The 26,846-nt window shown below is 34.5% G+C and overlaps 1 pseudogene; it reads left to right on the top strand.

Moving 5' to 3' along the window:
- Positions 1–5,627: 5,627 nt before the first annotated feature.
- On the top strand, positions 5,628–26,283 carry LOC149244292 (uncharacterized; annotated as a pseudogene).
- Positions 26,284–26,846: the final 563 nt, after the last annotated feature.

Here is a 26,846-nt window from a genome sequence, read left to right as displayed (position 1 = left end):
AAATCACTCATGAAAGCAAAGAAGTAGTTTGGTTACAAAGATTCCATTTCAAGTATGGAGTTGGTACAACAATCTAAATGATAAATTATGATAGCCAAAATGCAATTTCCTTTGCAAGCGACCATAGTTGTCATTTGAGGGTAAAGCATATTCGTGTTTAGCATTACTTTGTAAGGGATATGATTGAAGACAAGAAGGTGTTGTCGGTGAAGGTGGACATTTTGAATAATACTGTGGATGCATTAATAAAATGTATGAGAATTGAAAATTTATCTTGGTGTAGAGAAAAAATGGGTATCACTGCCTTGAATTTTTTATTGAAAACTCATGTTGCCCCCTATATGCAAATAAAATAACGAGTGGGAGAATCTTGGGTATGTGTTGTATTTTTTGCATGAATTATATGCACCATGAACAAAGGGGGGTTTTCTAACCCCCCTTGGTTAGGGGGTATGTAATGGGGTGAGAGCTCCCCTATATGGGGTTTGGGGAAACACCCCAAGAAAATTTGTTTGGGCAGCTTTTTGCATCAAAATTTTGGTTGTTTTTGGCCCATAATTTCTCTATAAAAAAATTGGTTGCACATGGTGGTTTTGTAGTTTTGGTTAAAGGACTAGGGTTTGATTGGTGATTAATGTATGCCACTTGATTTATATTGTATTGTAATATTGTACAAAAAATATAATGAAGAAGAAAGCTTGCTAGTTTTCTCGGTTTTCGGTTTCCAAGATAAAATCTCTATGTAAATGTATGTGTTTTCCATTATATCTTTTTCTATTTTTTTTTTAAGAAATAGTTTGCAACAATTAATTGTGTAGGGTTAAAAACTATAAACAACAACTCAGGGGGATTGACTCTAAGATCAGGACGCAGAGGGTACACTTAGGAGGATCCATGCTAAGATAAAATAACAAAGGGAAACAACCATGGAAACATAACAAAGGAAGCAGAGCGAAGGAAACATGCTATAATTGATGAAAATAGATGTCATTACTTGATGTTCCATCATATCAAGCCTTGAGATTCCATCATATCAGGCCTTTGGTTATCATCTTTCAGCATCATAGGCTTTGGCCCGCATCACATTTGGCTCATCTAATTTGTGCTTGCACACAAATATTTGACATCTAATATTCTTTAGATGATGCAAAATCCTATAAACAATGTCATAAATTAATGACATGTCATATCAAGAGTCGATGTTCTGACATATCAAGCCTTGGGTTGTCGAGCCTTGGCCTATCAACCATTTCGGCCTTCACCCTATGGATTCTAGAACAGATCAAGTGCATACTCTATCAGGCTCAGGTAATTTGGCTTATCACCCACATCAATCCTCATCCTATTGGTCATTTCTCAATGCTAAAACTCTATGAACCTCCAATAATTTGACATCTAATAAATGACATAGTATGCCAAGTGGCAATAATGATGTAGGGTACAAAGTGGTGATAGGTGGCGAAGACCGTGACATGGCAATAATGGTGAATGACACATTGTAGGTTTTTTGACATATTTGGAATGTTGACTAGACCAATTGAAAGTGACATGTGGAAAGTCCTTATTGGCTCCAATAGATGACATGGAAAGTATAATGGAAGGTGAGGTGGAAAGGTGGGCCATATCAGGTTGTAGGCTACCAAGGTGCCTAAACATGTTTGTCTTTTGTCTATGGGTTCCACTGATATTCAATAAGGTTTGGCTCTAGGTCACAATCCCCAATTGTGAGGTGCTAAGTGAGAACACCTAAGAGGTTTAGATCTCAGTACATCACCATATCGATGTTTGAAAATAAAGGAGCAAACCTCATCTAACAATATCCAATAGAGAATAGCCAAAGGTCATGGCGCCAAGTCATATGGAGGTAAAGATGTAGCACCTAAGGGCTTTAGGCCTTGGCATATTGGAAATATAGAAAATAATCAAACTTAAGTCTCTTGATATCCTGTGAAAATTAAGCCATTAGTTCAGAAGCATTGATCCCAATCCTTAGGGGTATCAACTTATTGCCATATTGGAAAATTAGGGAAAGAACTACAGACTAAGTATTCTTATGTTTTATATGCTTAGGGAGTGGTCATAGCACATGGTCAGAAAAAGAAAGAACCAACTCCAATAGCTAGTGTCATACCGTCATGTCAGAACATATAATAGATCTAAGGTCCTAGTATGTAGAGCTACGACCATGTACACGAGTGAATGCAAAAGCGCAAAGGCTCTAACATTGGACAAAGAGGAAGATATAGTCAATCAAGTAGAAGAGAAACATTTTGTGTGTGAAAGGAAGTTCCTCATTGTGTTGGCAAGCTTTGTTGGATAAGAATCAGTCAAAGCATAATACTATGGGTAAATATCGTGGGTTGATACGGATAGTAAAGCTAGGACTCATAGAAGAATTCATGTTGTATAAATGCATGGTTATACAATTGGTGAAGTTGTTGATACTATGTAGTTGTAAAAGAAGTGTAATCAAAATATCAAGACATTGTAAAAGGACAATGAGCAGGGAATATGAGTACAATGAAATCTACGTGAGTGTATAAGATAAACAATAAGAGTGAGAGATACAACAAATACATTTTCTAAGTGACAACAAGAGCTAGTGTGAGTAAAGAGGAGATAAAGAAAGAGTAGAGGAGAGAGCATATTAGCTAGCAACAAACATAATTCAAATCAAAGATAAAGAAGGGATTGGTGTTCCCTATAGGTGGGTGCCTACAAAATTTTGGGATTGGTGTCTCCAATAAGTTGGAGGTTGTAAATTTGCTATGTTGCACAATTTTCTAGTAAGCGGGTACTTTTGATATGCAGGAACAAGTATCCGACACGGCAAGAAGTATTGCCCAAATTTACAGGAAACGTAAGTTGGGAGTGACAATAATATAATATATTAAAATTTAATATATATTAAAAATAAAAATAAAATAATTTATTTATTTCCATCCAAAACTTGCCAATCAAATTCCATCTTGCAAAGAAACATGTAAAAGATTGAATTTTGAAACATCGCCAAAAAAAATCAAAATATTAATCCATCAACAATTTCTCAATCAAATTCTTTCTGAGCAAAGAAACATGCAGAACTCCCAAACCGGAAAAAAGGTTTTTATTACTCAATTATTATGTGATTTCATGAAATGCTATATGTTAAGTCATTGGTTCAATTCTTCGCCCTTGATGTAACCTCACCAATATTATATATATTACATTTAATTATGATAGAGATAAGAAAAAATAAAATATATATTAATAGTAATTAAAAAAATTAAAACAATAGAGTTTAAATCCAATGTTATTTTAAAAAGAGTTTGTATAATAAAATTATAAATTTCCAAGTTAATATATATTTTATACTTGAATAAATATGAAAATTAAATTAAAAATTGTTTTTTTTATAATATTTATATTTCATAATTTCAACTATTTTTTTTCTTTAGTATTTGATCTTTTGTCCATTCAACTTGGGCGATAATGATTGTTTTTCTAGTGGCCAACAATCTTCCTAAATTCTTTTATATCCATCTGCCATCCGCGTATATGAGGAGAATGAATAGTTTTCCAATGACAAAGATCACATTGGCGAGACCCTCATCTTCATTTGGATAGAAGGGCTTCCATAAACAGGGTGTTTCTCTTAGTTCCAGACCCATATCCAAATCTAAACCCAATGGCATACCCTTCCCTTCCCACAGTGTTTAAGCAACACCCAAGCTTGCAACATCAAATACACCTAAGTTTTCACTTATTCATTTTAGTGAAGCTCCCAAAACCTGGAAAATCAGTTGTAGTGAAGCTCTTGAAAAGCTCCAAAGTACCCGATGAAGCTCCAAATGGTTTTGGAGCATTTCTGATAAGCTCCGAAGCTCTCATGAGTGGGGGATCTTCAGGTATGTGCTCTCCAATGCCTGTCTCATGAGTGGGGGATCTTCAGGTATGTGCTCTCCAATGCCTGGGAGCCGTACTTGTGTAACTATGTAAATTTGACAGGCTATAGGCGTCTTTTGCAGAGGGTGATGATTTTTCCATGTATTCTACAATTTATGCTAGTTTTCCTTATATGAATAGAGATAAATAATTGTATGGCAATTCTTTCCCCGCAAAAAAGAAAGAGACCATTAATTTAAACGTGCACAGGACCTTGTTGCCTGACTGCAAGATCCACCAGTCAAAGCGGAATAAGATTTTTTTAAGCATCGAACGTCACTCCACATCCCTACATTATTACAAGCACTGGAAAATACTTTATTGGGTACTTCCCTCATGTTGTACATTCACAATTGATCCAATATTTGTAAAGATTTATTAGTGAAAATTCTTTGTGGGGTGAGTATTAGTGTACATATTCGAGGGCAGCATCTGCATTAATTTACATTTAATGGTTGTTTAACTGTTTGGATTATGTTTCACCATGTCTATTTCTTTCTAGGGCAGGAAAAGGTTTACCCGGATGTGTTGCAAATAAGCCTTTTATGTCCAGATAAGATTCCATGAATGACAGTGATGTCCAGATTGCAATTTATGAATTTCCAATCTTGACTTCTAAATTGAATATAGCGTTCAATCAAATAGCATGATTGAATAGTAATTGCTAATTTTGGTTTGTGGCATCGCCTGAGGGCTTCTATGATAATAAAAAGGACGGGTTGGCTGTCAAGTTTTTAAACATTCACTATTACATTGTTTTTTAAAGAGTGAATAGGTTATTTTCGGGATTTTTATAATTAGTTAATGGGTTACCTATTCACTCGTGTATTTTTGCGGATTGGGAATAAATTTTGTTTCTGAGGTAAAATATAATATTTATTTGAAAAAAATAATTTTTTAAAATTTTAAAATTTATTATGATTTAATTATGAGCTAAATTTACATAATGAAAATGATTTTTCTTTTTATTCTTTCAAATATTTTTTGATTAGGATGTTTTAATATTTTTATATTTTAAAGAGATTAATTCTTAATTAATTAAGAATAGTTTTAGATTTAATTTTAAGATTAAAATTGGTTTTAATCTAAATAATATTCCTTGGAATTATGGATGAAGCTACTTTCTAATTAAAGATTATTATTATTTATTATAAAATAGTTCCTATATCATAAATTTAATTCTAATATATTCTAGATATATGGTATTTATATAAATTTCAATAGATAAATAATCAATATATTACCCAGTATCAAAGGTTACTTTAATTGGTAGAATTCTTGTTATTAAAGCATTTTACTGAGAAGTCATTTGTGAGAGGGCACTTGGTCAATTCTCCTCAACACTCTTTAGAAGTGATCCCTTAGAATAGATATATCTAGATAAACCTATATGGCATGAGTGAATATTAAAGACCTATTAATTTGATGTTATGATCCATCTTTTTCTTATATCAAATTTATAATAATGAAAATTATATATTCAAAACCATTTCAAACTCACAATTTTCATTTTATAATTATATTTTTCAGTTTCATTTATTTTCAATAAGATTGTCATATATGAACATTCATTATATTATTGTATGAGTTGAATTAGATGTTGGCATTATGACACAGGTTTGGCTCGATGGCATAAGTGTTGTCCTTAATGGCAACTCGCTCAAATAGCAGATCACAAGTTCAAGCTCTCAAAATAGTAGAAAATGAGATACCCGCAGGTTCATGTTCACGGAGCCGTGGATGTACGCAGGTACGTCAAACAAAAGTTGCGGACATGTACACAGGTTCTCCGATCAAAAGTGCGGACGTAAAGTACGCGCACTTTCATGCAAAGAAAAGCGTGCATGTGGGAAATGTTATGGTTGGTCCATGGTATTTAGTCCAACATTTTTGATCCTATGGTTTTGGTCCGTGGTTTTGCATCTAAAGTATTGAACCCAAGTTTTGGGTCCCTAGTATTAGATCTCTATGGTTTTGGACCATGGTTTTGAGTAAGGCCTAGACTATAAAAAGGAAAGGAGATCATTTGGCTTGGGCAACTAAGGTGTTGAATATTTTGAGATGAGAAAGATCTGAAATATTTGTGATCGGTTAGTGAGCTGGACCTGAATCAAAAAGAAACTTGAGCATTACAAGACGAATCTACTGAGGGGTTGAGATCTCCTTGGCGCGTGATCAGATCTGTAAATCTGATAATCTGGGGTATAATCGAAGTCTGATAAATTTCTATACTCGCAGGCCCAACTCAGCACAGGTGTGGATACCTGCAGGCTTGACACATCGTAGGCATAGATACCCACAGGCTTGGCACAGCGCAGGTGCGGATACCCGCAGGTTCAGCACAGAAGAGGTGCGGATACCCGCAGGTTCAACACAAAAGAGGTGCGGATACCCGCAGCCCCAGTAGAGTGCAAGTGTAGATACCACATGTTCAACAGAGAGGAGATGCCGATACCCACAGGGTAAAGAAGGGAATACTGTGGATGTACGCAGGTTTCTATTGGTGAAGTTGCAGACTTTTTCCTTGAAATATATTTTAGCTGCTTTTATCTATTTCTACAGTGTTCAGGGGTCTAACTTGGTGTCTGGTTACTGGTACTGTGTTCTGCGAAGTTATTGATTCAGTATTTGTACAAGGAAGTTGGTTGATTGCAGATCTATTTGATGTTTGATTGATATTCATGGATCCAGTTTGAAAATTTATGAAATGTGGTCCCTAGAAGAAAAGAGAAGTCCTTTGTAGGTAAACACCTAGGTACAAGTACCTCAGCTAGTGCAAGAGCTAAGGGGGTTGTAGCTCCCTTCCAGAAGAGTCTAGAGAACGAGAGAAGGTTGTAGCCTTTTGCAGGTTGAAGCTTGCGTGCTAGTATAAGACTGCACCAGTACAGAATCATTGTAAAAGGAAGTTTATAATTCAAAGAAGATAAAGACATATTGCAGCAGGTGGTTTTCACCCACATTGGGTTTCTACCATATATCTTGTGTTCCTTTGTGTGATTGTTTGCTCTCCTTTTCTATTCCTGCTTACTGTTATATGGTTCTGACACACAAATGAATGATCAATATCTGAAGAATAAATTAAATTATAATTCAGGAAGGTATACACAAGTTTCATTAGTCAGATCTGCTAATCTTTATATAAGTTGAAAAAGAATTTGATAATACTGATTCACCCCCCCCTCAGTATTATTTTCAACAATTGGTATCAAAATAGGTTCTTCAGAAAAAGCTTGATCGCTTGAAGGAAGATCTATCATCATGAGCAACTACGAAAAAGAACCATCTATCAGGCCACCGATTTTTGATGGAAGCAACTTCGTCTATTGGAGGGTAAGAATCACTGCTTGTGTTCAATCTCTTGGTATAGAAGTTTGGGATATTGTGGAAACTGGATACACATTTCCATCAGCAACTCCTACAGATGCAACTGGTAAGAAGCAGTATGAAACAAATGCAAAAGCTGTTAATACTCTATTAGGAAGTCTATCTCAATCAGAATTCGTCAAGGTTATGAAGCTCAAAAGTGCAAAAGAAATATGGGACAGGATCGCTCTGAGCTATGAAGGAGATGAACAGGCAAAACGAGCAAATTTACAAACTCTTAGAATTCAATATGAAAGTCTCAGAATGCATAATGATGAAAGTGTGGCTAGCTATTTCCTACGTATAGATGAGATCGTAAATTATATGAAAAACTTGGGTGAAGAAATAAAAGAAGCTGTTTTGGTTGAAAAAGTTCTAAGATCTTTGTCTCCTAAGTTTGATTCAAAAGTTTATGGCATAGAAGAAAATCAGAATCTACAGAGCCTTACCATGTCATAGCTACACGGAATTCTAACTGCTTACGAGATGAGAAAAGGAGGACCATCATACAGGAGAGAAGCTGCATTCAAGGCTTCAAGAAAAGGAGATTACTATGAGGTAGGACATGTGTCAGAAGAAGATGAAGAATCAAATTTTGTCAAGAACCTTCAACAAGGAACTGGAAGATTCAGAGGTAAGCTTCCTTTCAAATGCTTTGCTTGTGGGAGAGTCGGTCATTATGCTGCAAAATGTCCTCATAAGGATAAACTAGACAAAGGTAAGGAACCTGTTAGATGGAACAAAAAACATAATAAGAAGAGCTATTACACGCATGAAGACAGTGATGGATTTTCAAATAGTGATGAATATGAACAAGGTAATGATGATAGACTTTTGATGGCTTTTGAAGATGATGATTTCTTGGATGCTATAAATGAAGGTCTTTATGAAGAAATTTCTAAACTTAAAGTTTGTTTAGAGGAAAGGAATATGATTATAGGTACTCTAACATTCCAACTTGCTGAAAAGGATAAACACAATGAAGAGTTAGAATGTGAAATTGTGGGACTTAGAAAAGAAATTGAGAAAACAAAAGCCCTTAATCTCAGATTTGCTAAAGGATCTGAAACTCTAGATGAGATTATCAAAGTGCAGCGTTCTCCTCTAATCAAGACTGGTCTCAGATATTCTGAAGAAGCATCTCAAGCTCAGAAGCAAGTGCAGAAGCCATCCACCTCCAAAAGTTATCTTGATGCAGCAAGGAGAAGTGAACAAGTTGACAATCGACAGCAAAAGCATAATGCAGATCACCAGGTAAATCAGGGACAATTTCCTTCAAGAATAGATTATCAGGGGTAATCTACGTCAAGGATGAACAGAAGCCTCAACCAACCAAAGGTAAATAATTCTCATATTGGCTCAAGAATGGATGGAAACTACAATCATATGGTTGGTAGATATGATAATAGCAGGAATTTATTCAATGGCCAATGTTTCTCTTGTCATAACTTTGGTCATAAAGCTGCTCAATGTGTTGCCTACAAGACCATCATGACTAGGGAAGCTCAAAAACAAAGGAGTGTGACAGGAATCATGAAAAGAACCTACAATAATTTCTTTGCTCTTGAAAATGAAATAGAATGTTCTATCTGTAACAGCTTCGGTCATGAAGATTCTGAATGCAGAAGCAGGTTTCGACAAAAAACTCAGAAGGAGCAAGCCTCATTGAATTCCAAAACATGGAAAAAGAAAGAAACGCAACCGGAAAGGTGTGGGATAGCCCTATATGCGAAGGGACAGGAAAATCAATGGTACATCGATAGTGGGTGCTCAAAACACATGACAGGTAATAAAGAGAAACTTCAGCCATATAGTGCCTTAGACAAGGAAATGAAGGTCTCATTTGGAAATGACACCCTGCATTCATAAAAGGTAAAGGCTCTGTTCGTTTGAAAGAAAAGGTCAAGGCTGGTAATATTATGTATGTTAATGGCTTAAAACACAATCTGTTAAGTGTCAGTCAGATGTGCAATCAAGGAACTGAGGTAATATTTCGATCAAATGGATCTATTGTTCGTGAGCTGGATACAGGAAAGACAGTGATCAGAGGCATAAGAACTCCAAATAACTTATACGTACTCAAGGGAGAACAACAACAATGTTATTTAAGCAAGAATGATGAACACTGGCTATGGCACAGAATACTGGGGCATCTTAGCTTCTCTCAGATAAGGAAAGCATGCAAATATCAGGCAGTTCGTGATCTTCCTGACATCAGAATTCCAGATAATACAATATGCAAATCATGTCAATTTGGTAAGCAAACCAGAACTAATTTCCCTGAGAAGGAAGGATCAGCTAGCAGGCCACTTGAACTTGTTCACACAGATATATGTGGTCCAACTAGGAAGAGATCACCTCGAGGAGAAGAGTATTTCATATTATTCATCGATGAATTTTCAAGGATGTGTTGGATAGGACTCATGAAGTATAAAGATGAAGCTTTCGAAAAGTTCAAGTCATTCAAAGCCTTGGTTGAAAACGAATCAGATTGCAGAATCAAATGCCTTAGATTTGATCGAGGAGGGGAATTTACCTCAGATGAATTTTTCGATTTTTGTGAAGAACATGGAATAAGAAGGGAATTTTATGTTGCAAGGACTCCTCAGCAAAATGGAGTTGTGGAAAGGATGAACAGAACGGTTCAAAAAATGGCTCATGCTATGCTTGATGAGTCTGGAACTCCTGCAACCTTCTGGGGTGAAGCCACATATGCCGTTCTTACTATTCTCAACAAGACAAATGTCTGGGTGAATAGCACTCAGACTCCTCATGAACTTTGGTACGGTAAGACTCCCACAGTAAAATACTTCAAAATTTTTGGAAGCAAATGCTACATTAAAAGGACTGATGAAAATCTTGGCAAGTTTGAACCTAAAGTAGATGAAGGCATTTTACTTGGCTACTCTCCCCACAGCAAAGCTTACAAATGTTACAACAAAAGACTTGGTAAAATTGTTGAAAGCATTGATGTAGTGGTTGATGAAGAAGGAAACACTCCTAGGCAGGTAAAATATGAAGATTTTGAAGAAGACTATCCGTCAACATCAAATCAGATTCATGACGAAGAAGAAACCCATGAGGCACCAGAAGAATAGATAAGGATAGAAGAAAAGACTCCATCCAGATATGTTCAGAAGAATCATCCAGAATCTCAAATTTTGGGGCAGAAAGAGGTAGGTGTACAAACAAGAAGAACCATTTCAGAAGCTTCAATCTATATAGCATTACTCTCCTCCACTAAACCGCAGAACATAAGAGAGACTTGCAAAGATGAATGCTGGGTCAAGGCCATGGAAGAAGAACTTGAGCAGATTGAAAAGAATAACACTTGGGAGTTCATTCCTAGACCAAAATATAAGAATGTCATAGGGACAAAGTGGATTTTTGAAAATAAGCTAAATGAAAATGGGGATGTGGTTAGAAACAAGGCAAGACTTGTTTGTAAAGGATATGCGCAACAAGAAGGAATAGACTTTTAAGAAACTTTTGCTCCAGTTGCCAGACTTGAGGCCATAAGAATGTTCCTTGCTCTCTAGCTTTTAGAAGTTCAAAGTATTTTAGATGGACGTAAAATCTGCCTTTCTGAATGAAGACTTAAATGAAGTATATATTGAACAACCAGATGGGTTTATTCTTGGAAATGATCCAAAACTTGTATGCAGGCTCAAAAGGGCATTCTATGGCCTTAAACAGGCACCAAGGGCGTGGTATTATCGGTTGGATAAGTACCTCCATCAACAAGGTTTTATAAAAGGATCAACTGATAGCAATCTGTATATGTATGTTGATGATATCATCTTTGGTAGCAATGAAGAAGACATGAGTCAAAATTTTGCCTTGGTGATGTAGAAAGAGTTTGAAATGTCCATGCTTGGTGAGCTCACATATTTTCTTGGTTTACAAGTCCAACAAAACAGAGATGGCATTTTTCTATCACAAACCAAATATCTCAAGCAGATCTTGAAGAAATATGGGATGGAGGATTCGAAACCAGTATGTACCCCTATGGTGATAGGATGCAGCCTCAACGCAAATGATGAATAAGTAGCAGTACATCAACTAGCCTATAGATCCATGATTAGTAGTTTGCTCTATCTAACAGGTACCCGACCAGACATTATGCATGCAGTGGGTATAGTTGGAATGTTTCAGGAAAATCCAAAGGAAACTCATCTTCAAGTAGTTAAGAGAATTTTCAAGTATCTTCAAGAAACTCAAAACTATGGCTTATGGTATCCTAGAGGTACATATCTCACACTTCATGCATACATAGATGCGGATTGGGCAGGAAGCGTGGATGATAGGAAAAGCACTAGTGGTGGTGCATTCTTCATGGGTCCTAAATTAATATCTTGGTTCAGCAAGAAACAAAGCTCTATTGCATTATCTACAGCTAAAGTAGAATATGTAGCTGTTGCATCTTGCTGCACACAACTCCTTTGGATGATGCAAACATTGCAAGATCTTCAAATCACCTGCACTCCACCTATCTCTCTTTTCTGTGACAATACAAGTGCAATCAATATTTCAAAGAATCCTGTCATGCATTCAAAGACTAAGCACATACTGATCAAGTATCATTTTCTCCGAGAACAGGTGCTTGAACAAAAGGTCAAATTAGAGTATGTTCCCTCTAAGGAATAAGTTGTTGATATTCTCACCAAACCACTACCCAGGGAGACCTTCGAATACCTCAGACAAAAGCTAGGGGTAGTTGATGCATCATCTTGTTGTTGAATCTTGTCTGTTTTAGAGATTTTTGGTTGTACGTGAGTTTCATATGGGGTATACGCGTACATACGCTGGTTTATGTGGGTACAGTTGACTTGAAGAAGAGCAAGGATGAAGAGTCCGATATGGATCTGTCAGAGACAATCTGGCACAGGTTCAGGGGGAGCATATATTCTTCTAATAATGCATTGTTTAAATTATCATAGAAGATCTTGGTTCAATTCTTCAGTTGTCTTGATTTCAAGAGGAGCAAGTGCAAAAGGAGAACATGGATACTGATCTGAATAGTGCTTGATAGATGATGCTGATATTTTGTCTCTATCTTTCTTTTGTCAAGGTCATGTAACAACCTATCTTGGTTGCCCCACTATGCCTGAGATGGATAATGTCATATGCCTATTATATCATGTATCCCCACTTGGTTGGGAGTCGTATGTATGAGTCTTTGGTGATAGGAAGGTCAGTTATGATGTATAAAGTCATATTTCTTTTGTAGAACATCTTCTTGCAAATCTTGCCTATATGTCAGGGGGAGCTTGGACAACACAGCAAAGCAGAGATTTCAGCATGTACTCAGGGGGAGCATAACCCTTTGCCCTTGATGTCAAAGGGGGAGAAAAGACTTTGAGTGACTTTGGGTTGCCACCAAGTCCAAAGGGGGAGATTGTTGGCATTATGACACAGGTTTGGCTCGATGGCATAAGTGTTGTCCTTGATGGCAACTCGCTCAAATAGCAGATCACAAGTTCAGGCTCTCAAAATAGTAGAAAATGAGATACCCACAGGTTCCTGTTCACGAAGCCGCAGATGTACGCAGGTGCATCAAACAAAAGTTGTAGACATGTACGCAGGTTCTCCGATCAAAAAGTGCAGATGTAAAGTACACACACTTTCATGTAGAGAAAAGTGCGCATGTGGGAAATCTTATGGTTGGTCCATGGTATTTAGTCCGACATTTTTGATCCTATGGTTTTGGTCCGTGGTTTTGCATCTAAAAAATTGAACCCAGGTTTTGGGTCCCTAGTATTGGATCTCTATGGTTTAGGACCATGGTTTTGAGTAAGGCCTAGACTATAAAAAGGAAAGGAGATCATTTGGCTTGGGCAACTAAGTTGTTAAATATCTTGAGATGAGAAAGATCTAAAATATTTGTGATCGGTTGGTGAGCTGGACCTGAATCAAGGAGAAACCTGAGCATTACAAGACGAATCTACTAAGGGGTCGAGATCTATTTGGTGCATGATCAGATCTGTAAATCTGATAATCTGGGGTATAATCGAAGTCTGATAAATTTCTATACCCGTAGGCCCAACTCAGTGCAGGCGTGGATACCCGCAGGCTCGACACATTGCAGGTGCGGATACCCAAGGTTCAACACAGAAGAGGTGCGGATACTCGCAGCCCCAGCAGAGTGCAGGTGCGGATACCGCAGGTTCGACACAAAGGAGGTGCGGATACCCGCAGGGTAAAGAAGGGAATATTGCAGATGTACGCGGGTTTCTATTGACGAAGTTGCGGACTTTTTCCTTGAAATATATTTTAGCTTCTTTTATCTATTTCTGCAGTGTTCAGGGGTCTGACTTGGTGTCTGGTTACTAGTACCGTGTTCTGAGAAGTTATTGATTTAGTATTTGTACAAGGAAGTTGGTTGGTTGCAGATCTATTTGATGTTTGATTGATATTCATGGATCCCGTTTGAAAATTTATGAAACGTGGTCCCTGGAAGGAAAGAGAAGTCCTTTGTAGGTCAGCACCTACGTACAAGTACCTCAGCTAGTGCAAGAGCTAAGGGGGTTATATCTCCCTTCCAGAAGAGTCTGGAGAATGAGAGAAGGTTGTAGCCTTCTACAGGTTGAAGCCTGCATGCTGGTATAAGACTGCACCAGTACAGAATCATTGTAAAAGGAAGTTTCTAATTGAAAGAAGATAGAGACATATTGCAGCAGGTGGTTTTCACCGACATTGGGTTTCCACCTTATATCTTGTGTTCCTTTGTGTGATTGTCTGCTCTCCTTTTCTATTCCTGCTTACTGTTATATGGTTCTGACACACAAATTAATGATCAATATCTGAAGAATAAATTAAATTATAAGTTAGGAAAGTATACACAAGTTTCATTAGTCAGATCTACTAATCTTTATAAAAGTTGAAAAAGAATTTGATAATACTGATTCACCCCCCCACCCCCCCCTCAGTATTATTTTCAACACTAGAGTGAAGACTATAACAATCATTCTTCCCTACTACATAAGATAAACTCAACTCAATAGGAATTTATTTTAATTATATTGTATGAATACATTTAACTTTTATATTTTAGCCTATCTTTTAAATATCTACTTATAGACACAAGCTTGCCTGCAACTATTCTTAAATAGCTTTTACACTTTGTTATATTATTTTTATCTCTAATAACTTAATTATTTTAAGTAAATAGTTATTTTATTATTTTTATCATTCCCAATCAAAATGAATAATATTACGAAAAGAATATTATGGTTTGATCTTTCTTCTGTAAAATTTATTATTATTATTATAAAAAATAAAACATAATATATATCGAAAATTTTAATCTTAATTTGAACACTACTCATAGTTTTAACTTTAACTTCATGGTTATAGAAAACTCATAAAATAACTAAATAATATTTAAGCATTTTTAATTAAATATTAATAAAAAATAAAATTAAATTTATAAAAAATGATAGAATAATTAATTAATATTTTTAAATTTTTAAATTAAATATTATTAAAATAATTAAATTAAATATTTTTATATATAATATATATATATATATATATATATATATATAATCATAATTTAAAATTTACAATAAATATAAATATAATTTTATCATAAAAAAATAAAAATAAAAATAAAAAAATAATTCAATTTTTATTGATTATATCAAAACATCAATTAACTTTTAAATTTTAAATCATTAAAATAAAATTTCATTCAATTTTTCTTGATTACATCAATTGACATTTAAATTCTAAATCATTGAATATAGCGATGTGTATCACCTTGAATATTTGATAAAAATTTATCAAATATAGCTTCTACCTTTGTTCAGTTGCGTTCAATATAAAACAAATTTTCTGACTCTCAGTCTAAATTTGAAGGTGCATTAACGAGTTGAAATGATCAATGGGATCAATAGGAATATATACATCTGAATTAGATGGTATATAGATTTAGTATATCATTAAACATTTGTATCAGTTTTGTAATTTAAAGTTGGATTTAATTTAATCAGTATAGATCTATTTTAAATATGATTATTTTTTGTTTATTTGTTGAGTGATGTATGTCAGGTTAAGAAGCTGGATTGCTTGATCTTTGTAAAGTAATATAGAAGGGCAGATGCAGTAAAGCTTTCAACAAAAAAAAATAGATAATTGCTAGTATATTCCTGTGTAGTTTATATAGTAAATTTTCAAATTTAATTGTTGTATAATTGTTTTGAATGATATTTTTTTTGTAAGATTGGTAGGACTTTCAGATTTTTTTACAAGGGAAGGGTATTACAAAATTTGAATCCAAGATTTCTGGTTCGGTGAGACTTTATTTCCACATCCACTGTCACATGAGCTACTCCAAATAGACGGATGTTTCCAATAATTTTAATTACAATAATTGAATAAATTTTTTTCCATCCAACATTAAGACCAATTAAAAAACCAATAATAATGATTATCCATCAAACCTCAAATATAATTTTTTAAGATGTATCCAAAGACCAATATTAAGATGTTTCCAAAGACCAAATAGTAATGGTGGATTGTGAGTACAGCCCATGGGGAGGTATTCAAGTTTCATTGAATCAGTGTGACTATAAATAACAAGTTTCACTTGACCTTGATGGGATTATGTTTCACTATTTCTTTCTGAGTCGAGAAAAGGTTTACCTGGAAGTGTTGTAAGCCTGCTCTCTGGATAATATTCAATGAATGACAGTGATGGCCACGGTCAGAAAGAGTTGCGTGTTGGTATGTTGCAATTTATGAGTTTCCAATCTTCATTTAGTAATGGCTGATTTTGGTTTTGGGCAGTGCTTCGAGGTTTCATTGACTTCTTTTATAATACATAGATAGACAGGTTGGTTGTTATTTTTTAAAATATTCACTATGATATGATATTGTGTTTTAAGAGTGAATAGGTTATTTTTGGGATTTTTATAATTAGTTAAGCCAATATTATTTTGGTATAATTTTTGGGATTTGAAATATATTCCGTTTCTATGATAGATATATTACTTATTTATAAATATGTAATATGATTCAGTTATGTAAGTTTGGGCCATTAAAATTGTTTTTATTTTTATTAAATAATTTTTTATTTTGATGCTTTAACATATTTATTTTTAATAAAATAAACTCTTAACTCATTATAAATAGTTGTAGATTTAATTCTAAGATTAAAACTTGTTTCAACTTAAACCATAGCCTTTGCGATGGAAGCTACTTCCAATGTATTCATATACTTTTTAATCACATATAAATTTTAATCTTATAAGTAAAATCAAACTTTACCTTATTATAGTTTAACATCATATTTAAAATAAAATATACATACCATTATATACAATTTTATATTTGTATTCTATCTTAATCTTTTATTTTGTTATTCAATTGATTTTTTAATATAAATCTGAATATGAATTATACTAAAATCTTATAAATGTCAAATAAAGTCTTCATACTTATATGTGCCATAAAAATAATGTGGTAAATAATGTCTAATAGAATAGCTAAATTCACTATGGGGAGGCACGAGCTAGAGGGGTTATATTTAGTTCCGATGGAAAAATAGTGTTTCAGTTTGCTTGGGGCCTTGGCACTGCGACCAATAATCAGGTTGAGTTCCCCGCCTTCTACAAAGGCTTGGAATTAGCTCTTGCAAAGAAAATTTATAGTCTGATAATTTTGGTGATTCCATGTTCATCATTTGACAAGTCCATACGGCAAAAAGAGCCCAATGATTAGAACCCCCTCCCACTCTTCAAAGGATCTCTCCAATCCTTTCTCAATTTGAGCGATTTGAATTTTTCCATGTTCGAGAACCTTAACCCTATGGTGGATGAGTTAACAAAAAAAGGATCCTCCTTTGGACAACAAATCAAGGTATAATCAACTATGCACCAATTCCTTGATTATGCTTAGAATTTCAAGGTGGTTGAATGATATTCAAAAGTATGTCATCGTGAGAAATTTAATTCAACTCAGATCAAGGAATTCTCCCCTACTCTCAACGCGATTTAAGAGATGGAAGTGTGATGTGGTCCAACAATACATCATTTTCCAGCCACAAATTTTGAAAATTTCTCACTAGTGGTAAATTTTGTGCAAGTATCTAGTATCTTTAATTCTTTTATGCACTGGGTGGTACTTATATTTATTTTGGCAGTGGATGGAGTTCGTAGAGTTTACTGTAGAAATGATGAGCTACTCCTTATGCAATGGGTTGGATTTAATATGCCAACACTCTACATCTCCCATCATTAGCCTTCCCAAAGTTCTTCTAAGGATTTTAGGTTTGGATTTGGATCTTATATTTTAGCCCAAGTCATGGCAGAGTTTTAATGTTGATTATTTAATGGCTTTTTGGGCTCCCTTGGGTATTTATGGGTCAATTTTCTTAATCAATTCTAGATATTGGCTCATCTTTGTTGGTGTGATAATTGTTTACATTCAACGACTTCTTTTGGACATGGAGGAACCCCTGTTTTTCCCAAACAAGGAAAATGATGGTTTATTGCTTGACAGGATACTGAAGTCATCCAAAACCTTGTTGGAAGCTAGGCAGAGGTAGGATGAGATGGCGAAAAATTTTCATCAGTATTTCTAGCTTCATTAGAAGCTAAGTTGCCCCTCCATCTAAGTAATATGGAACAATCCATTAATGGTTTGCGTGAGGAGCTTTTCACTCTTAATGCGCGAGTTTTAGCTTTGGAAAATATCATCTCTAGTAATGCTTAGCTCAACACAGGTAGAATTGGCTCCAACTTTATCCTAAAGAAAAAGGAGACTCGTCATCTGCGGGGTCTCACCGCCCTCACAATGGCCATAGTTGAAGGATGTGATTTAAGTTGGCTTGCTAGTCTCCAAAATGTTTCAAGCTATCTTGTAAATATTGTTTTATTCTTGAGTATTTTTGTCATTCTCTCAGTATAAGCTTCTTTTGTATAATTGTGAATTGCAGCTCTAGAGTTGGTATATTGTTCGCATGGGAAAATGTACATCTCTATGGTCAAATATTAGAATTCTATTGTAAGGGTTCTAACCCATATTCTAGTCATTTTTAATGCAAAACCCTTACCTGTTTCTTACCAAAAAAAAAAAAATAAATAAAGCTATGAACACCAACAAAAGTTATTACAAGTTTTTGTTTGGATTACATCCAAACACACTATATTATGGGATGTTTTTTTGGGTGTTTTTCATTTGTATCATGGTTTTTGAGTTTTTTTTCAAGATTTAGAGGATTTCATGAATTTAAAAATATCGAATATTAAGTATTTTTTATATAGAGGATGCAGTTGCCACTTATTCTAAATTATATAATTTTTATAAGCTTCTAAATGGAGATTAACGAGAGATGAAATGAAAAATTAAAAGGTCTCTAAATGTTAATTTAGGAGAGGTGAAACACAAAATCAAAAGGATTTCATATCTAACTAATGTTGTTATATGAGTAATTATTGCTTCCACATTCTATTTATGTAATACGCAATTCAATGTCACTTGGTTGGTAAGGATGTTTTCCTACAAACAATGAATGGGATGGGTCCATGTCATTCAAATAGTTTTGACATGTGTAGAATCCTTTATGTGTCAAGCAAGGTGTTAGAGTTGGATTTTAACAGCCAAATTTATTAAGTGATCTTAAAATGATACATTATCTTAGCAGCAAGAGTGTCTCAACATTTATAGCCTTTGTATTTATTACCTATCATTGTCTCAAGAAGAAGTCACTTCTAAACTTGCTACAAAAGTCAAGAACAATGTTAATTGACCATCTTAATTAATGAAAATTCAAAATATTTTGTGCCAATGAATTTGTAGCATGGTGGTAGTGTTTTCTAGTAATGGTCATAAAATTTGTTTGAATTAATATATCACTTGAAGTTTGTAGTTGTACCATGTTTTGTTCACTTGCACAATGTTATTTTAAGAGTTTCAAGAACTTATCATGTTTGAAGTAAAAAATCTCCTTGAGCCCATTGTTATTGTTTATCTTTCAACAAGCACACCACTACGTCTTTGAGGCATGCTCTATCTTCAAGAACTATATCTCTATTTCTGTGTATCTTTATACTTATACGTATGCTGAGATATATATTCAATTTATAAATTTCTAATATGAAAAGAGGAAAAAGTAGAAAATTATAAAAAATTATTACACATATCAAAAAAAATATTATAATCAATAAGACTATCAATTTAATAGTTTCCAATCCCAATTGCAATGTCTAAATACCTTTGATCCATGACTTTGACTTAGATATTGTAGATTTGGATAATAAGTCCTTAATTCAGATTGCTCTATGATACCTTTTCCTTAGGTGAAGCTTATTAATTATTTTAATTAATAAGTTCATGGGGCTATAATAATAGGTGTAATGTTAAAACACTCCATGGAAACTTTGTAAGTATTCCCACTAATTAATCCTCTGAAAAATAAAAATAAAAAACTTAAACTAATTAAATTTTTTATGTTTGTTTATTATATATATATATATATATGAACTGATGATGAATGGGTATACTGTTAAGACACTCTTTGTGAAAACCACTTCAAACGCTACTTTCAATTAACTAATAACAATAATTTATAACTTTTATTACATAAAATTGAACAAAAACAAAGTTAAACAATACAAACTATTTGCATGAACATCTAAAAAATGCTTATTTAAATTGAATGTTTAGAATGATTAACACTATATCAATTTTTTCACTAAATTTTTTATTCATCCATTTGAAATTTAAAAGATTTAATTAATTGTTCATCTTTATCCAGTTCTACTCATAATGTCTTAATGCCTCTCAAACTAAGATATAAATATATAAACTTAAAATTCTCCTTATCATCTCTATATAACCTACGGTCATGTATGTCACTCACATAATAACTCTTGCATGTAAATATTTTAAAATAATGTGATTTTTCATAATATTATCTAAATGACTAAATATATACATATGCATTTAATTCGTTCCATTAATGAACCATGTTTATTAAATATTCACTACCTAGGTGCATATATAATTTATTAAACAACATACTTATAAAATGTTTAATCACTAAAAATGCATAATGTCCTTCACGTTCGCTTCCCCACTCTCACATCGTAAGCCAATTGCAAGGATTCACCAATGTTAGTGCCCCCCATTAAACGAACAATATGAGTACCATCATCGTCCTTCATGTTGGATTCCACAATCTCACATTGTAAGCCAATTGCAAGGTTTCACCAATGTTAGTGCACCCCCATTAAACGAACAGTATGAGTACCATCATCGTCCTTCACATTGGCTTCCGTAATCTCACATCATAAGCCATGGCTGACTCAGTCCTCTTGTGGCTATTCCTTCACCTTCGCTTCCCTACTTTGACATCCATCTACAGATTTCACAAGTCTAGTACTGTGTCGACTATCCATGGACACTGAACTTCTGGTTTTTTCCCCTTTATGATGATTATGCTTGTGTTAATGATTCACGCTATTACTTTTCTACATAGGTATCAGGATTGAGACCTGACAACATCCTTATTTACCTCTTATTCTTGTTTTGTTCCTTGTGCAAAGGCTTAAATTATGATGACAAGTAACTAATAGAAAATATATTATTTACCTAAGTATCAAATATTTTAAAAGATTTTAATTTTGAATGATTTTTTTGCAAAGCTTAAGAATAAAAAATCACAATTCTTATTTAAAAGTCATGCACTAATATAGCAACAATATCTAAAAATAATAACATAAAATATATGAGATAGTTATCCATACTAAAATATTTATTTTTGCAATGTTAAATATTATAAACTAAATATTTTATTTTTTATATTTAAATTTAAATAATTTAAATAAAAAAATTACCATTTAATAAATATAATTTTGAAATATTTAATAAATTAAAAATTAAAATAATCCTAAAATCCATATTATTAAGAAAAATTATTAAAAAATAAAAGTTGATTCTACAATTAGAGTAGAAATAAAGAAGTCATTCATAAAATAAAAAATAGAAGTTGATTCTACAATTAGAGTAGAAATAAAGAAGTTATTCATAAAATAAATCATAGATGATAAAAGGGAAAAAATCACTACTTATGATATACCGCTCCTACCAAAAGTTTCACTATGATATAGTAATCTTTACAAGAATGCTTTAACAATATTTGAACACCTCAATTAAATTCCGACGAAATATGGAAGAGATTTATATATTTACCACATTATATTATTCTAATTATACTCATTTTGATTTTTATAAATTTTTTCGTATTAATTACATTGGTTGACATTTCAAACCATCTAATACGGTTTATTTAAAATAACTATATATATAAGATTTTTTATTTTACTTATTTTTTAATATAAATATTTTGTAAAAATAATTCAATATTTATCCGTATAAACAAACTAATATAAATATATCTAATAATTTTTTAATTAAAAATTAAATTGAGAAGGATGTCATAATTTCTCAATTAAAAATCGAATTTCAAAAATAATTAGGCCGATAGGCCTTCCTATGCATCAACAATCGTCAACACTTCTACCCTACTCCATTGGATAAGGCGAGACACTTTCAACCATTGATTTGAAGTGTGACTGTTTTTTCCAAATATTAGTTGAGTTGCTTTCTTTTCACTTCCGTGGCATGGCAAGATATTTTTACTGCTTTTTCTGATTTTTTATGTCACTCTTGAATATTTTTACTGCTTTTCCCCTTTCTTTTATGTCACTCTTGGCCTCCGAGTTAATAATTTCTTTGGTTTGCCAGTTGTTGTTGCTATTCTTCTTCCTTGGCTTCTCTGAATTACCAGAATTACCAAACATCGTCCGCTAGTTGGCATTCTGGCATTGCAAGCTGTGCTCTGGACATGAACCGCCATCCATCTCTGCCACCAGCAGCAGAGGGCTCATTAAGGTCACCAAACTCCTCTTACAGCTTTGATGATCTCTTGCCATTTTCAGTCCATGGACTAGACAATGTCAGCAGAGGAATCCATCTGCAAGATGTAAAGTTGGTATCTGAGCATTCTCAGCGTAACTTCTTCAGTTCAGCCAGGGCGCAACACCCTCAAATTGAAAAAAAATGCAATGCCTCCGGTGAAGAGTCCTCGAGTTCTGACCAGAGTACATGCGGAAGGAAAAGGAGAATCCAACCAACTGATAAAGCAAGGTCTGAAGCATTGATAATTGCTTCTCCTGGTGAAAAGAATACTGAGGTGTGTTCTATTTTTCCTTTAAGGCTCATGTCTAGGACTTGGAATTTATCAGCTTCTTTATATGTTTTTTCCCCTCCGAGAAGACCCAAGAAAATCGTCTTTTGAATTGTCTCGTTTGACCTACCTCTGTTGTAGAATATAACTTCTGGTTTTGATTTTGAGATTGCCTACCATGGCATGGGAGGTCCTTCCGAGCTGCTTATGAAAATTTCAATTATCATTGTCTATCAATTTAATGTTCTGCTCAAAGTAGTTCCAATGACTCTGGCACTCTCTGAACCAAGTTCCTGAAAAGGATCCAAGAAAGTAGAGAGCAGGGGAGTGTTGGTGTTGGTCGCATGGTAAAGCCAATTAGATAGCTTTTGCTGACAGGAGGAGGGCGCGAGGTGGAGATTAAATCTAATTAGCATGCCTCTGCATGCATTGGTATCTGATGTCATGTTCTCATCTTGAACCCAATTTTTTTGGCTTTTTAGTTAGAAGTTTGTAATAATTAATAATAATAATATGTTTCTAAAATCACGGCTAAACCACATACTAAATTCATTTACAAGACCTTTTGTTTGTAAGATGAAATACAGAGAATTCATTGAATGCTAAAGCCAATTAGCCTTTCCCTGCGAATCCTAGTATTTGATGACATTTTATTTATCTTGAGCCCAATTTCATGTAGCTTCCCTAATTCTATATCTATAACCCTAAATATTATATTCAAGTGGGACTAATCACTCTGTTTTTGCACCTACGCGTATAAGTACATTCGTAAATAACATAACAGCAAAGGTGATAATTTCTGTCAAAGTAACCCAACTTCCTTATTAACTCATTTTTTTCGAGTCAAATTAAGTGAAATGGGTTTGTATGACATGCAGTTTTGTAGGTATTTTAGCCTGCTTTCATGGCAGAACACTCTTAACAGATCTGTTGTTTTCCTCCTACAGAATGTATCCAAAAGAAAACGTCCCAAAAGTGCAGATGCTAAAAAGGAAAAGGATGATTCAAAGTCTGATGCAGAACAAGGAATCCACAGTGGGAAGCCTGAAGTTAATTCAAAACAATCTGCACAAAGTGCCAAGCCTTGAGAGCCACCCAAAGACTACATCCATGTGAGAGCAAGGAGAGGCCAAGCTACTGATAGCCATAGTCTTGCAGAGAGGGTAAATTCCCTTCATATTTCATCATGAGGAAGAATTGTATTTATATTTTTTCAAAACATAGATACAATTCAAGTCCTTGAGCACAGAATTAGCTGAGTCTAGGGTTGAATGGCTGTTTCAAAACTCAGCTCCTAACTATAGTTAAAGGGATCAAAATCCTTTCAAATATCATACAAGGATAGATGATTACAAAATGGTAAAACAACATTGTTCTAATTTTACTGCTTAAGAGTCATGTTCTTACAGAGAAAGGGAAAAGAACATTAGTTATAGGTTGATGCAAAAAAGATTAAGCATGTCAGTTTTTGGGGGATGAGTATGCCTCTGTAAACTTTGTCAGAGTCACACAATATGTTTATGAAAACCTGAAAATTAGAGGGGCTATAAGTTTGTCCTCTGAATGACCGTTGCGAAGAGAAAAGATCAGCGAACTATGAAGCTTTTGCAAGATCTTGTTCCTGGATGTAATAAGGTAGTGTAGACTCTAAGCCGGAGCTTTTTTTATCTTTCAGGTCATGTCTTCTGCTTGGCAGAATTCCACTGGTTTTTTGTTTGACATGTTGAACTAAAGAACGGGCTATTTTGTATGTAGATAACTGGTAAAGCAGTGATGCTTTTGAGATAATTAACAATGTACAATCACTTCAGCGCCAAGTTGAGGTAAGATCTTTAAACGTTCCACAAAAGATTAATCTTATAGATTATTTGCTGTATTATGATCATAACTCAGTTGCAATCATTTCCCACAGTTTCTATCTATGAAGCTTGAAGCTGTTAATCCCAGATTGGACTTTAACATGGAAGGATTTCTCACCAAAGATGTAAGTTCAATTAACATGTTGTTATAAACCTGTTGTACAATTTGGATCTCTATATTTTTCATTAAGAGAATAACTGGGATAGAGCTTGATCTGTGAGCTTTTGTTGGTTGTTTTTCTAGATGCTTCAACCATCAGATATGGCATTTACTTCTGATACTGCTATCGTATATCCACAATTTCACCAGCCTGAATGGACAGCAATGCAAGCTGGTGTGTCCTATGAAATGGAGGAGCAGTGTATGGGAAATTTCGGAGAAATGCCATGACGCATAAAGTACCTGGCCCTCTTATGCAAAAACTCTGATCAGATTGCCGTTGGGGAAATCTTAGGCAGAACCTATTTCTGGAACTGGGTTGTCCAATTTTGTTCTGCCGCAGGACAACGTTGTAGCTTTTGAAGTCAACATTCTTCTTTATGTGTGCGAGCATGAAGCCTTCCAGGCGAAAGGCGGCCAAAGAAGGCCAGAAAAAGGGTCACTGTCATCTTCTTAACTGGTCATCGTCTTTATTTTCTTGATTTTTCAGCAAAAGAAAACGTCCCAAAAGTGCAGATGCTAAAAAGGAAAAGGATGATTCAAAGTCTGATGCAGAACAAGGAATCCACAGTGGGAAGCCTGAAGTGAATTCAAAACAATCTGCACAAAGTGCCAAGCCTTCAGAGCCACCCAAAGACTACATCCATGTGAGATCAAGGAGAGGCCAAGCTACTGATAGCCATAGTCTTGCAGAGAGGGTAAATTCCCTTCATATTTCATCATGAGGAAGAATTGTATTTATATTTTTTCAAAACATAGATACAATTCAAGTCCTTGAGCACAGAATTAGCTGAGTCCAAGGTTGAATGGCTGTTTCAAAACCCAGCTCCTAACTATAGTTAAAGGGATCGAAATCCTTTCAAATATCAAACAAGGATAGATGATTACAAAATGGTAAAACAACATTGTTCTAATTTTACTGCTTAAGAGTCATGTTCTTACAGAGAAAGGGAAAAGAACATTAGTTATTGGCTGATGCAAAAAACATTAAGCATGTCAGTTTTTGGGGGATGAGTATGCCTCTGTAAACTTTGTCAGAGTCACACAATATGTTGATGAAAACCTGAAAATTAGAGGGGCTATAAGTTTGTCCTCTGAATGACAGGCGCGAAGAGAAAAGATAAGCAAACTATGAAACTTTTGCAAGATCTTGTTCCTGGATGTAATAAGGTAGTGTAGACTCTAAGCCGGAGCTTTTTTTATCTTTCAGGTCATGTCTTTTGCTTGGCAGAATTCCACTAGTTTTGTGTTTGACATGTTGAACTAAAGAACGGGCTATTTGTATGTAGATAACTGGTAAAGCAGTGATGCTTTTGAGATAATTAACAATGTAAAATCACTTCAGCGCCAAGTTGAGGTAAGATCTTTAAAAGTTCCACAAAAGATTAATCTTATAGATTATTTGCTGTATTATGATCATAACTCAGTTGCAATCATTTCCCACAGTTTCTATCTATGAAGCTTGAAGCTGTTAATCCCAGATTGGACTTTAACATGGAAGGATTTCTCACCAAAGATGTAAGTTCAATTAACATGTTGTTATAAACCTGTTGTACAATTTGGATCTCTATACTTGTCATTAAGAGAATAACTGGGATAGAGCTTGATCTATGAGCTTTTGTTGGTTGTTTTTCTAGATGCTTCAACCATCAGATATGGCATTTACTTCTGATACTACTGTGGTATATCCACAATTTCACCAGCCTGAATGGACAGCAATGCAAGCTGGTGTGTCCTGTGAAATGGAGGAGCAGTGTATGGGAAATTCCAGAGAAATGCCATGACGCATAAAGTACCTGGCCCTGTTATGCAAAAACTCTGATCAGATTGCCATTGGGGAAATCTTAGGCAGATCCTATTTCCGGAACTGGGTTGTCCAATTTTGTTCTGCCGCAGGACAACGTTGCAGCTTTTGAAGTCGACATTCTTCTTTATGTGTGCGAGCATGAAGCCTTCCAGGCGAAAGGCGGCCAAAGAAGGCCAGAAAAAGGGTCACTATCATCTCCTTAACTGGTCATCGTCTTTATTTTCTTGATTTTTCAGATGGCAATGATTGGTTTGCGCAGTCAACACGGTGGAACACTCGCGTTTATATTTGCTACTTCTTTGCTTTTGAATGGGGATAATGCTCTGGCATTGTAGGGCTGGGTTTTGTTTTTTGTGGTTCTGTTATGGCTCATGAATGGATGTGTTTATGGATTGAAATTTTAAAAAAATATGGGTTCACTGTAGCATATGAGTGGGATGCATCCAAGCATTGAAATTTCAGAAGTTGGGTTTATTGTGCATATGAAATGGCATGTGTTCATGCTTTTGAAATTTTACTCAGAGAAAAGAAAAGATGGAT

This window comes from Pinus tabuliformis, chromosome 8 (genome assembly GCF_031772625.1).
Source record: "Pinus tabuliformis cultivar Carrire ecotype Pingquan chromosome 8, CPIR1, whole genome shotgun sequence".
In the NCBI taxonomy this organism is placed as follows: domain Eukaryota; kingdom Viridiplantae; phylum Streptophyta; class Pinopsida; order Pinales; family Pinaceae; genus Pinus; species Pinus tabuliformis.
This window is presented reverse-complemented; position numbering and strand designations above follow the sequence as displayed.